General features: G+C 42.6%; 1 protein-coding gene across 1 annotated transcript in view; it reads left to right on the top strand.

Annotated features, from left to right (window-relative positions):
* Window positions 1-330: 330 nt before the first annotated feature.
* LOC133470301 (cadherin-18) overlaps window positions 331-14,714 on the top strand; it is a 137,455-nt gene continuing 123,071 nt past the window's right edge. The window contains exons 1-2 of the mRNA XM_061758519.1: window positions 331-517; window positions 608-774. The gene's annotated coding sequence lies outside the window, so the exon portion shown is untranslated. The remainder of the gene's footprint in view (window positions 518-607; window positions 775-14,714) is intronic.

The following is a 14,714-nucleotide window of genomic DNA, read 5'->3' as shown; positions in this document are numbered from 1 at the left end:
GGTTTTTTTATTTTTTTGGGGGGGGCTTCTTAAGGTAATTTGTGGCCCTCCAAATGTTGGAGAGCCTCAGTTAGAACTCAGCTAGTGTTAGCATAGCATCAAGTCGCCACATTTAAAAAGGTACTGCTGCTACGTTTTGGGCCGCGCTGGGCAGGCAACAGGTGCGTTTTCGGCATTTTACGAGGCACAAATTCGCCTCGCCGGCTCCATATCATGTTTACATCTCGTCCATTAGGTTCTCTGGGAGCCCATAAACACCTGTGACAAGCGTGGAATAATTTGTCCGGCCACTAAAACCCCAATAAAGCGCTTCCAGGAGCGAGCAACAGATGTGACAGGGAGTCCGAAGGGGGTCCTATAGCGCACTGCGACTTGATTAGATTGGCTGTGCACATGTGGGCTGGTAACGTGATTCCTCCTATACGGTCCAGCCTGTTCCACGTTCGTTTCCACAGGAATCTGCAGCCCGTCCGTGGACGCTGCCATTTGATCCGTGCAGAAGATAATTCACACTGTGGTGAGAGAAATCAGCAAAGAGGTCTCTCTCTCTCTCTCTCTCTCGCTCTCTCACCATCTATAATTCAGCATTTGCCGCCCACCACCCCAGGCGTCCCCTTCGCTACCGCCGCCACCGCCGCCACATCCCCGCCAGCCAGCGCCTTCCTCCTTACCGTTTCCTACCGGCTGCCATGCGCACTCCAGCGTAGCGTCCTAGCAGCTGCCCATCAGCGGTCTGTGAAGCGGCCGTCTGTAAGTCTGCGCGCAGCTGCACAGGTAAGACGAAAGCGTCGCTCGAGTGCCACTTGCTGCCAGACTTTGTAAGCTGTGAAATGGACGATTTGCTTTCTCACTTGCTGCATCATTTACTTTCCTTTTTCTTTCAATCAGCTGCTTTATTTTTTTGAGGGGGGGATTAGAGTGGGAAATTATGTTGCCATGGCAGCCTATTAACAGGCATGTTAACATACCCTTATTTGTGTCACGGGGTAAAGTTTGTTAATGTCTTTCGGGGGGCTCCTCCCCCTCAGCTGGTGATGCTAACCACGAGAGATTGAAGCTCAGTCACTCTCACGTCTGTTTGTTTACGTGTCTAATAAATTTGTTGGGTCACTGGGATGTTTTAATATGATACATGTCCTATCTAGCATACATAGTCTAATACCTTCATATGTATCCCAAACCATATGCAGCCAGATTGCTAGGTGAGCCGCCGTCTGAGGGAAACTGAATGGATTTGATGCAGTTCAGGTGTTCTTGTTGACCTGTCTGCGCCGTGTGAGTGTGAATGAGGCTACGGAAGCAGGTTAGACCAACAAGCTTCTATTTCAAGCGAGGCGGCCGACATCCGTGAGGCGAGATTGTCACCAGTTTCTAAAGCCAAACACAGCTGGAATGTCTTCCAGGGAAAAGTGCTGGAAGAACAACTTGGTGTTGAAAGCTATCCTTTGCGATTTGCTAAAAAACCTGCAAATTTGCTGTTTTTATGCTGCCATCAAAGCCCTGTCTAATAGTCGAGTAACATTATTATTATTATACTCCTACTTGAGACAGGCCTACTTTAAATAGATCCACTTTTTATCTTTAGTTTGACATTCTTGTCAAGCATCCTTGGGTCTCTTGAAAAGCGTATACAATTCTAAGCTATACTTATGATTCAATTGTTTATTTCCATTTCTCCTGGCACTCCGGTTTCCTCCCACATCCCAAACACATGCATGGTAGGTTAATTGACAACTCTAAATTGCCCGTAGGTGTGCATGTGAGTGCGAATGGTTGCTTGTTTGTATGTGCCCTGCAATTGGCTGGCGACCAGTTCAGGGTGTACCCCGCCTCCTGCCCGATGATAGCTGGGATGGGCTCCAGCACGCCCGCGACCCTAGTGAGGAGAAGCGGCTCAGGAAATGGATGGATGGATGTTTATTTCCACCTGAGCAACCTTTAAAAGTCACTTCTAAAAAATAAAAAAAGATTTAAAAAATATTGTGACGTTAAAACCACACTCACCAGACTATTCACAGAGAATTCCAATTGGCTTGAGAAAAAAAAAAAAAAAAGTGTTCACATTAAATATGACTAAAGGCTAAAACATCATGAAATACAAACATCCTTCTGGTGCTACAATAGCTCAGCAAGGGAAAACATTTAAAATTTATTGTGGTAAATGACTTTCGAGACATCTGACTATCGGGTATTTGATTAAAAGTGGCCAATCAGGCTAAAAAACACAGAGACTGTAGCGAAAATGTCAATACTTGTCTCTACACAAGAAGATCTACAGGTAGGTACAATTTGGCCTCTTCAAAGTCAAAAAGGGACACTTTTGGCTCTCTCTACGTGTCGTCGTCCATGTTTTTAGTCACTGTCAACCCTCAAGCTTCTGTGGTGTCATCGCATTTGTCAAATGGACCGGCAGACTTCTACAGATTTACACAAGCTCGGCTGGCACAGGTCGCTCGCAACCCAGTTTCTGTCCTGAAACCGAGCCAACGGCCATCACGACTGCATAGCTGAACAAAACAAAAGTAGGACAAAGTAAAGGCGAACAAAACCAAGTATCTTTGAAGTCCGTGGCCGAAACTATTCGTCGTTATTTCAGGCCTGCGATTAATCTGCGGCAAAGGTACAGGAGATTATCGCAGTCCTTTTGTAATAGCTGGTTCTCTTCTGCGCTTTTGAGACATCCTTGTGGCTGGTCCCATATTGCTGTCGATTAAAATCGCCTGCAGCAACGATTACGCAGCTGCTCCCCGACGTGGGCAGTAAGGCTGGCGGTGCTGTGCGCTCTAATGTCTCCTTTTATTCCGAAGCTATGAGAGGAACAGAAATCCAAATGCAACCATAGTCAACGTTGGCAACCATCTGATGGCACCAAACAGCAGCGTGATGAAATATTCACGTAGAGGTAGAGAAAGCAGGGTGATAAACTCCTCAAGATGATGCAGAGAAAGGTCGTCATCACTATAGCCAGTGGAAGTTGATCAGTTGCTAACTGCTAGGTGCCCAACGTAAGGTAGAGTAAGTGCCCAACTAAGGTTGTTGATGATATATGTATTTTTTTTTAATAGGAGTACAATGAACCCAGATATATTTGTGGTTCGGCATTTGCAAATTCACATTTGCAGATTTTCTTTTTGGAAGCTATTAGGCGTTATTCGATGTTTTTGTGCTTAGGCCAAAGGAATGCATTGCTTTGCCACCATCTTGGTCCGAATGAACTGTGTTGAAGTAAGTTGCAGAGCTTCATTTAGGCAAAGGTTAGTGCAGACATTTTTTTTAGCAAGTCGTTGGTCTCCAAAGATTGTAAACCCCTCAGTGGGGACACAGCGGATTTTAGCGTAGCAGCCATGTTTAAAGGTACAAAAAAGCATGTTGCACATAATGGAATCAATTGAGTTTGACTTCACTTTGGCGCCATTTTTTTCTTCACGAGTGACTCACTTAGCTTTGCAGATTATCATTATCCGTGATTGTCATTTTACTTAGATAAAGGAAAGGTTTGCAAAAGTTCTGCCGACTTCCCATTGTGTCAGGCTTCGCTCTTCACAGGGACGAATCAACCTTTGATATTTGCTGGCTTCGGCCTGTTTGGCCCTTTTTCATTGATCGCCTTCGATTAGTCCTGCGTGGCGCGTCTCCTGGACTGTGTTTATCGTGATAAATGGCTCCGCTGGGTAAATACAAACATCTGCTATCTTTTTCCCACTTCAACCAGTCCATACTAATCTGTTTGTCTGCTTGGGAGGTGATAAGATACTGCAAAGATATGCCTCGCCAAAGGTATTGTGGGTAATTTTCTACCTTGTCTTTGGTTTTCCGCCTCTGCTTTTGTGCCTCTTTTCTGCTATTTGTTTGCCATTAAGCGGTAAAGCTTTCTTGGGATTTGATCCAAAACAAAGGCTTGAATGGATGACGAGCTCGGTGCAGTCTTCTAATACGATTTTCGTCCCTCAAGAGTCACAGTGGCTTAACCCGGAGCTCCCCCGGCTCGTCATTCCATCTGAAAACGGTCAAATATATGAACCGGCGTGGGTTCACTCCGATCCGAATGAGAGCAGAGGTGCTTACAGCTCCATGAGAAACAACAAGTCACAGATGATAAAAATGTGCTAGGCCTGTGAATAATCCCCCACGTTGCTATCACGAGAAAGCAGCCAAGAATGTGACACCTGGTGCTGACATAATGACTAACGGCACAGTCATATGGCACATTACAGAAAACTTGGTGAATTTATGACATCCCACCAGGAAAACTGCATTGGAATTACTACTGACAAACTTGTCGAATTTTTACATCTAGTATAAATCCTCTGCTGGCCTTATTTTCTGCTTTTTATGATATACATTTGTTGTTCAATATTTTCAAATTAATGTGATTGATATATTGACACAAGCGGGCCAAATTATTCTTATTATTTTTTTAAGGTTTATGAGAAAGGGTGGCGGCACGGTGGACGACTGGTTAGCACATCCGCCTCACAGTTGTGAGGACCGGGGTTCAAATCCCAGCCCCGCCTGTGTGGAGTTTGCATGTTCTCCCCGTGCCTGCGTGGGTTTTCTCCGGGCACTCCGGTTTCCTCCCGCATCCCAAAAACATGCGTTGTAGGTTAAATGAAGACTCTAAATTACCCATAGGTGTGAATGTGAGTGTGAGTGGTTGTTTGTTTGTTTGTATGTGCCCTGCGATTGGCTGGAGACCGGTTCAGGGTGTACCACGCCTCCCGCTCGAAGATAGCTGGGATAGGCTCCAGCAGCCCGCGACCCCAGTGAGGATAAGCGGTAAAGAAAACAGATGGATGGATGGAGAAAGGGTTGTGTTGGACTCCAAAAAGCACATTTTCAGACTAAACAAGAATAAGTTGGCACATGTTTTTCCACCTTGTCAGACATAAGTAGATGACAGCGGGCAGATTTTTTTGACATGCACTACTGCCATTTCAAATTCGGCTGCGGTGACCCTTACGCTCCCCCTTGTAATTGGCGTTTGCTCTGGAGCCTCAACTTCTTTGGCCAGCGTGAGAAATTGCATTATCCGGCATCAGGAGAGTTTGTCAGCACTATTGCCAGCAGTGGCGACACAGCACTTTTTAGTCAGCTATCAGTCTTGTACACAAGAAAAACGAGGGGGAGGGACATTTGCAGTGCAGTGTCACGCAGCAGCGATTAGGCTAATGGCCTCACGGTGTTCCATGTATTAGCCTGTGCCAAAAAAGGTGTAAACATGAGCTTCGGAACGCCGCCAAATACGAGTCATCCAAAAAGTGCTCGGGGTGACTGTTGTTTTGTTTTGCTGCTCTTTGACTAATGCTCAGTGTCCGAAGTCAAGTGGCTGACTGATCATGCGACTGAAAGGAATCAACCAAGATTCAAAGTGCGGTGACTTGGATTGATCTCAGCATAATAATATATACTTACATGGCATAATAAAATATACTGTTTATGCATGTGTAAATATATAGTATTATAAGCATGTCTAACCATGCTATTATGTAAAATTATATTTGAATATACAGTATGAAAGAATCATATGATACTGATTGTTATTGAACATAACTTGAAACTTTAAATATAAAAAATATCGGAGCCAAATGTTTTCTTCATTGGACTGATTACTTTTTTGGGGTATTTTTTTGCTTTTTTTTTTTTTTTTATAAATTTTTTTAACGCGTGTTCTTGAACAAAATTAAATCATTACTCTCCCGTTTTGACACTTGCTACCCAACTGAACTCTTTCAAGTAGCAAAACACTGATAAACTACTTTGGACGTGAAATAATAACGTCATTAATAACGTCATTTGGACTCTGCTACGAGCGGGGCTTCCACTTTAAGTGGGTTAGACAGCCTCGAGTCCTTTCATCGTTTACCTTGCAGAAGTACAACTCAGTTGATTTCGCAGGACGGCCGCTACAAATCAGCCCCCTAACGGCCTTGAGCGGGTGGCGGGCAATGCAAATTCACCCGGCGCGGCAACGGCGCAATCTGCGGCCTTGACCCACTCTCTGCTCAGCCAATGGGAAGACGAGCTGCGGCGCTATGATTAATGGTTCTGATTACCTCCTCTGAAAGTGTTCTTTTCTGGGCCATCACTTCCACACTTATGACTTCAACTGTGAGAGGGCGGCAGGATGGGTGAGGGCGGGGGTTTTGGGTGCTTCACCTCGCAACTGAAAGCCGTAAAGTAGTCCCATGCATATTTGCGTTAAACTATTCGCAAATTCACTGATTTGATTGATTGATTTTCTTTTCTTTGGGACCTATCCTTAGTTATTCGCTGAAAAACTCTCTGACACGTGCCTAGTCGCACATTTTTGGGGGGAAGCTCTCCTCTGTTTTTCGCTGAAAATCTTAGTGATTCACTGTTTTTGTGCTCAGGCCAAATGATTAAATTATAACTTTGGCAACAACTGGTGGAATTTTGGTGTTGTTTGTTTTCGTTCATTGATGGCGTTTTTTCGTCTGCATTTGAGATGTCCTATTTTGGTGGCAGCTACTAATAGTTCATATTTATTGTGTGTGTAAATACCAAAAGTTGAGTTTAATGACTTTATACCATTTGAAATAAAATACTAGTACATATATTTGTTTGTCCATGTGTAATGTCACGTCAGTTTGCGTTAGCATTATTTAGGCTAGTTTGCTAACTAATACCATTAATTAGTCTCAAGTGGTGTTTTGTTTGTGTTGAATAATTGAACTACCGACTACAATCGTTGACGAAGTCATGGTTTCATGATGGTGCACATTCAAGAATGGTGTTGATGCTTCATGGTCTTCCCCATTTTAGGTATTTTGCCACCATCTTGTGGCATCTATTCATGCTTTTTCGCAATTCCCAGCAGGGCTCTGTCCCTATCCCTTCAGTAATTGTTAAGGAAGTCAAATAAAGTGACAAAAAAAAAAAAAAAAACAGCTCTCAATGCTGGGAGAAGTTAGATTTAGCTTGGGTTGATAGCGGAAGTTACAGAGAGTCTTCGCCCCATGTGATATACACATGGCATTTTTTTTTTTATTCAAATATGTTAGCCATTCATTTTTCAAGGTAATTTTGGAAATAAAATTAAGCTGTTTAGAGTTCGCAGTTTGTGCTATATTTATGGTTTAATCTATTGATATTGCCAATTATAAACATTTTAAAGGGGCCATCGATTACTCGCGGGGGATTACAGTCGAGGGCCCGGTGATGAGCAAATTAATCGATCATGTCTTTACCCTTGGGCTACAGCCTCCTGCTGATTGTTACTGGCTGAAAGTCGATGTCAATATTGGCCCAAAGAACTTGCACACCTGACGGCACTGAAACCCCACAGTCCCGTTTTGCTGACTCTCTCACTGCGGCGGTCACATAAAGTATGAACCCAATTTAACGTGCTCAAGGATACCTCAAGCCGAGAGAAACAGATGCCCTGGGACCTTGAAGTATAAACGCCTCCAAAAAGTGGACAATTTGGAGGATACGGCCATCATTTTTGGTTGGAAAATAGAACTGTTGTAATAGAAACTGCATTTTGTGATGTTTTATTTTCAACAGCAATGACAAAAAAAAAAAAAGAATGCACCTCAGATGATCTAGTTTCATCCAGTATGAAAGGATTCTGCAAGTATTTGTTTTTGTTTTCATCCATCCATTCTCTCCACCGCTTCTCCTCACGCGGGTCACAGGTGTGCTGGAGCCTATCCCAACTATCTTTGGGCGGGAGGCGGGGTACACCCTGAACCGGTCGCCAGCCAATTGCAGGGCACACATAAACAAACAACCGGTCGCACTCACATTCACACCTATGGGCAATTCAGTGTCTTCAATCAACCCACCACGCATGTTTTTGGGATGTGGGAGGAAACCGGAGTGCCTGGAGAAAACCCACGCAAGCACCGGGGAGAACATGCAAACTCCACACAGGCAGGGCTGGGATTTGAACCCCGGTCCCCAGAACTCTGACGCAGATGTGCTAACCAGTCGTTCACCGTGCCGGCTGTTTTTTTTTGTTTTTTTTAAATTTATTTGGCTTTTTGTGAGTTATTCTGAGGATGAGTGTTGAGTGAAGAAGAAGAATTTTGTTCAGACCATTGAGTTTGTACAACCACGTTTGGCAGTCTTACTGTTTTTATTTTGGCAGGTCACTGCTTTCAGTTTTTGTTACATTGTTGTACTACCTTGACATTTGAACACCAGGGTACGACCATCATTTTGACAAAAAATACGCCCCAAAGTTCAAAGAACATTTGGAGATGGAAGCGTTATTGTACATGATGTTTTATTTTATTCAATAAAGATAAAAAAAAAGCACCCCAATTGACCTAATTTCAGCCAAAATCAATGGATTAATTCTAAATGTGTGGTTTTGTATCTCTTTTGTAAAATTTATTCGGAAAGGACAACAAAGTTCAGAGAAGGAGCATATCCAAGTACTTTTTGCCCTCTATTAAGCCACCTTTTACAGTCTTATGGGTTTTACTTTGGTCGGTAGCTACTTCCTGTTCTTGTTCCTTTGCCGCTGTCCCGACGGGGACTTTCAGCCGAGCGATTTGAAAAGAAAGAGACGGCACAATCGTAGGAAGAGTTTTACAGGTTCAATTTGAAGTGATGCTCAATTTACCTTGGACTCTACGAGGCACTAAAAGAAGGAGACGGCGAGTTCCTTAAATGCAAACACTGTGAAAATGTCCTCAGCGGCGACGGGTTCTTTAAGGACACCTCCAAACAAATATGCGCACACCACCGCTGACTACTTTCCCTTCAGGGATTAATAAAGTCTTATGCTATTTTATCTTCCGCAGAAGCGACAGGGCGAAGATTTCTTGGCGTCTATGTAAATGTAAGAGCGGCGATAATGCATGGGCGCTGTCACAGTGTTAAAGTCAGAAAAACAAAAATGCCACCAAATGGCTTCATTGGCAGCACAGAGGCAAACTGGACATGAGCAGGCTTTGCGTATGCAACGCGGCATCTGACTTGGACTATTCCCAACCTAATCATTGCACACCCCTCCAATCACGCGGGGGCAAATCCTCACGTGGATTTAACAACGCACCAAGCTCCCTGCTGCAACTCGTTTACCAGAGGAAAGAGGAGCAGCATTATTAGGAGCAGCGCTCAATATTATACAGTGCAAACTACAAACGCGATAAAGAACACATTGGAACAGTGTTCATAAGTTTGCATTATCATCATTGTAAAGACAGAATTTCTGAAATTGTATGTAATAACGTGTACATGCTCCTGTAATTCCCAGAAATTGAATATGTATGGATTACAGGGGATCCTCGGTGTACAACATTCCTGACCAACCAGGTTTCAAGGTTATGAATAGTGTGCAATAAACTAGTTTGTCATCGTAAATTTTTTTTTAAAATTTATGGCCTCGAAGTGTTTTTCATACAAATATTTACCTGTAATTGTGAGTTCATTACCGCGTTAGCGTAAATTAATGATTAGATGTGAGTTCCCATTTACGTACAAATTCAGTTTACGTCACCGCCGTAGGGACAGTTCCACTGTAATTTTCTTTTCATGGTTTGAAGTAAAAAACATTTGAAAGGCTGGAGTAGTTCACTTCCAAGGTTAGGTAGCCTTTTGTGCTGATGTCTGTGTTGTTCGTTGGTCCATCCAAGGTAGCTCAACACTAACCCGAAGTTAATTTGTGTCACAAAGACGGCGTCAGACCTCATTAGACGTGACTCTGCCTCCTCGGGATCACTCTCCATCTTGCCACTCAAAGGCCAGCGTGTGGGAAAAGGTTAGCGCGCCCTGTGACATTTCGCCCTGATGACTTCAGTTGACCCTTTATTTCCGATAAATACCAAAGCGGCTTGTTGATGCCGGGTCGAGATCGCTCAGTCATTGAGCTGTCATGGTGGCGTTTTATTTTCGGGAGTGCTCACACGAGGCGATGCGTCAGCTGTTTGGATTGTTTGAGGCGGTGCTTCCAACGCTTAAAAAATACCAAGTACCAACATCATCCCTAACTTTAAAACACATGAATTAGGTAGTGTTCATCAAAAATTAGACATTCGTAAAAAGTATATTTCGTATTATTGTAAGGAATTGTAAAATTATGCACAGTTTGAACACTGTGCTAAGATATAGAAAAACTAAAATAATGATTCAGTTAGAATATACTGCAGACAAAAGTTGAATAAAAATTCTACTTCAATAAAGAGTTCTTAAAGACGAAATGCAAATGTGTTGAACTTTAAAGTTAAATACAACCGAACGATACTTGTACTTGCAAAGATTCTTTCACGGACCACGAGTGGAAAGCATACCACACTTTCACTTGAAATAAATAGATTTGTCGAAATTATCCGTAGTCAAAAAAGTCCACAGCACACATTGGTACGTGTCATACAATTACTGGAACCTGACAGCTCCCTGACAATTATTCAACATAACTTGCACAGTACACAATAGAAATTTAAAAAAGTGAGCCACAGTGTTAAAAAAAGAAAAATCACATTTGCTCACACAAAGGCAGATGCACGCAAACAATGTCGATGTGTCAAACAATTCCTGGAATGCGACAGTCCATTGCCGGTTATTGTTCTAACCATCACCTTGCAATATGGAAATGAACACAATGACTACAAAGAAACCACAGGGTTAAAAGAACAAAAACTGGATGCACGCTGGGTCAAGTGCACACAATACGTCCAATAATTAATGACATTGCTCCTGTCGTCAGTCATTTATGACAACCGGCAATAATTATTTCAAAAGAAATAAGAAGAAATAACCCACAACTTCAGGAAAGAACCACCTTCACCCGACATCTGCACATTTATGACCACGGCTGTCAAATTAAACCGTTAAAAGTCTCATTAATTACGCAGTCGCGCCAAAGTGCTAAGTGCTGCGCTAGTCCTCCTTTGGCTTGTAAGGCACATTGGAAGACACGCCTTCATCCATCACCGAGGCGAGGGCGAGCAGCCCAGGTTGCAGCAGTGAGACTTGTAAAAGTACAAAGAATATAAAAAAATATCACTTCAGCATCGAGTATAACGTCGCTATTCGAGGGGGATTGGGACTGAGCCCTGTCGCCAATAGCGAAAACCACCAAGTAACTGACACTCGCCGAAAAAGTTTGGTAATTGCCAATAGATCCAGCAAAGTGCTTATTTTCAATTACACGAGGCTAATTCCCCCCCCCCCCCACCCCCCATTATAGGATAGGTCCCCCCAGAAATACGAAAAACACTGATGCACTACCTTCCCATTTTAGACAGGGCTTTGGCGCCCTCTAGCGACATGTAAAACATTACAAAACACATTTTTCAACAAATAGCTGATGATATGTTCGACAGAAAAACACAAATTGGAAATGATGATGATGCAAATAAGTATGGTTTCGCTTTGATAATAAGGAGAAACAAAGTGATTTCAAGAGGGGTAAAAAAATAAACCCAAACAATCTAATGAACTGAAGCACCATCGGAGCCGGGCCACGAATGCCCACGCTCTCGTTGTTGACTGACTGTAAGATAAAACCCTCAGTGAAATTACGCCAGGTTTACTTCCAGGCAATTAACGGCAACACATTTGGAGGCGCAGACGCATCAAAATGTGGTGGGACGCGAATTATTACATTTATTTTCGAGACAGCAGCTCAGCCGCAACCTGCGAACAAACTCAGGAGGAAGTTGCTAACGCTACTTAAAAATACATTAGACATCGACGGAACGGCCGAGGAATTAAAGTAGCGGCTTTGCTGGCGGGGAGTTTGATGTACATTGTAATTTAGCCTTTTATGGTACAACTCTGGGCTCCTTCGCTGCTTTAGAAATGAATTGAATGTGACGCCGCTATTAAATGTGTCCACTGAGGTAATAAAAACCAATCGGACCGGCTGACAAATCCTCAGCGGTGACGCTGAAACATCCAAAGTGCTCCCGCTAAATCTTTGATGAGGGCCTTCGTCTTGTCGGAACATCATCGCAAATCAGCTGCGGTGGGGTCACGTGACTTGATGCCGTATACTCAGTGTCATGTCCAGTGACGGACCTTCACTTTGAGGCTTTTGAGGGGCAAAAAGAATGAGATTAAATAAAGTTGCTTTTGCTGCCTCGAGGGAAATCAACAGCGATCCTTTACCTTTAAGTACTCTGGCCTGATATGAGTAATACAATCAGTGCAGTTTTATGACTAATAAAGTGGGAAATAGTTAAGCTCTTGAGGGGCCGTCGTTGACCTGAGAAAATGGTTGAAATGGACAAAAGCCTTCTGTGATGGACTCGTCACGCACATCCTGAGCCCGCGGGGATATGCGCCGGATTTAAATTTAAATGTCAGCGAGCATAATCTCAAATTAAACACCGCTAAGATTCACCTGTCCAAGCAAACATTTTATTAAATGTTTTTCTTTCATGTTGTTTTGAGAGAGATACTCGAGGAAATAAAGCTTTAAATCATGGTAGTTAAACATTAAATATTGGTTTCATCCAGTATATTGCTATTAATTAAAAGGGAACGTTCGGCTTTGTCTGCCTCTATTTAGTGCGAGCCAACCTCTTGAATATTTGATGAGAATTTATTGGAATAGCTCTGTTCTTTTCTTGTTATAGTTGTTATTTAACCTGGAAAGCCCTTTGGACTCTGGCTTGCGCTTTAAATCTTCTATATGGAAAAAGGTGCCCGCCAAAGTAAAGATTGCACTTTGGAAACTTGTTCAGACGGTTTATTGTTAGGCTGCATTTTGCTGCTATCCATTGAGTCAAGCTAGAAATGGAAATTTGGAAAAACTGCGCCAGAAAAACACCACATAACATGCTTATCAAGTTGAAATTACAGCACGCTGAGAAATTAATTCGGCACATTTTCCATGCAGGGAACAAAGAACAAACTGTGAAAAGACAAGCAAAGAAAAAAATTTTTAGCTTTGTTTTGAGTATTGTTACCTTGCATGGATGTTTGCTTTGATTTTTGTTCTTTGGCATTGTTATACCAAAATGTGACAGGACAGCAAGGAGCCCAGAACAAGCAATCAATTTATGTTGTCATTTTCGGATCTTGCCATTTCTCGTCCTCATCTTTATTTGCCAAGTATGTCCAAAAAAACAAACAAGGGATTTGTCTCCGGTAGTTGGAGCCGCTCTAGTACGACAGCAGACAGTCAATTGACAGAGAACACCTTTGCGACATAAAGACATTGAGAAAAACAGTCACTGAGCAATAAAGGGTTGCTAGTTATCTGGTAATGTCATTTTTTTTTTTTTTTGACAAATCCACTGTGGATTATGACTGAAAGAGCATTCAAATCGTTTTTTATTAAGTTTTAAGTATCTTAGAAAGTTACATGTCTCATTGGCCCGAGCACCGTTTGTATTTAGTTCACGTTACTTTCATTATTTATGTTTTCGTACTGATTTCTGCCTTCATTTCGTAATTATGTTACTTATTTAAACAGTAGTGTTGGGTGGATTGATTCAAATATCAATATCAACAATGGTAAAAATATTGATGATAGTGTATCCAACATGTGATGGATACTTTAGTTTCAGTTTCTCACCTGTATGTACTGCTGAAGTTTCATCAAATATTCACGAACTGGAAGCAGTCCAGCCAGGTGAAATGCTACCAAATAAAGAGAATAAATCGCTGGAAATAAATTATTACAATTTCACGAAATAAATGTAATATAGATTAGAAATGTATGTTAGTGTTTCGGCCAACAAGAAAGGCCTTGCTGACCGAGACGGTCCATCACTGTTCGTTCATGAGCTTCATTCGTTCTCTGTTCGTAAACCAACATTTTTAGTAACTGAAGAAATTGTTCACATTCAAATGAACGGAAACAGAATGAATCTGGTCCAGCTCTGCATGGAGGCTGTAACTGTTCGTGAACTGAAGCATTGCTTATGAACCCGAACAACATTTGTCTGAAAACGTTTTGTTCATGATTTGGGACATGAAGCAAATGCCCATTAGCTAAAAGGTGGTGTTACTAAAGCAGCACAAGCTCAGCAGCCCAAAATAACAATATGGTGAATACCCGCATATTTGCGGTTTGGAATTTGCGCATTGAGCCTATTCGCAGTTTTGGAGGGAGGAATGAGGGGGGGGGGGGGGGGGGGGGGGGTTCCTATCCTCTGTTATTTGGGGAAAAACTTTTTTAAACCTATTAGATGTTTCGTGCACAGGCCGAAGCCATGTCGAATATGAAAATGATTTGTCGCTATCTGGTGGCATCTTGGTGCCAAGCAACTCCATTGAACTGAGGGGAGGAGCTTCATCTTGTCAAGCCATAGCCTTGTCTAATGCAAAAAAAATCCTTTGCCACCATCTTGTGGCTTCTATAGACAGCTACAAACTTCTATTACAGTGGACCCCCGCATACTCGCGGTTCGCCACCCGCGGATTCACTTAGACGTGATTTTTTTTTAATTTTGTTTTCCAATTTTTTGTTTTCAATTATTTGAATGTGTTTTTTCTTTTTGGGCGGGGAACCAACCACCCGCTTATTCAAGGAACCTTTGGGCTTAAAAAAAAAACAAAACAAAACAAAAAAAAAAGCAATGCAATTATCCACAGATTTTCGCTATTTGTGGTGCGGCCCGGTCCCTAGTCCCCTGCGAATAGCGGGGTTGCACTGTATATAAAACAGTATATTATAGCAGGGCGTTCACTGTATTAATACAATTCCGATTTGATGAATGGGCACTGTTCTCCTCAGTATTTCGCCCTCAGATGGACGCCTCCGCACTTCGCCGGCACACGCATTCACA

Source organism: Phyllopteryx taeniolatus, chromosome 20, assembly GCF_024500385.1.
Source record: "Phyllopteryx taeniolatus isolate TA_2022b chromosome 20, UOR_Ptae_1.2, whole genome shotgun sequence".
Lineage (NCBI taxonomy): Eukaryota > Metazoa > Chordata > Actinopteri > Syngnathiformes > Syngnathidae > Phyllopteryx > Phyllopteryx taeniolatus.
Note: the sequence above shows the minus strand (reverse complement) of the source record. Positions and strands in the feature narration are given on the sequence as shown.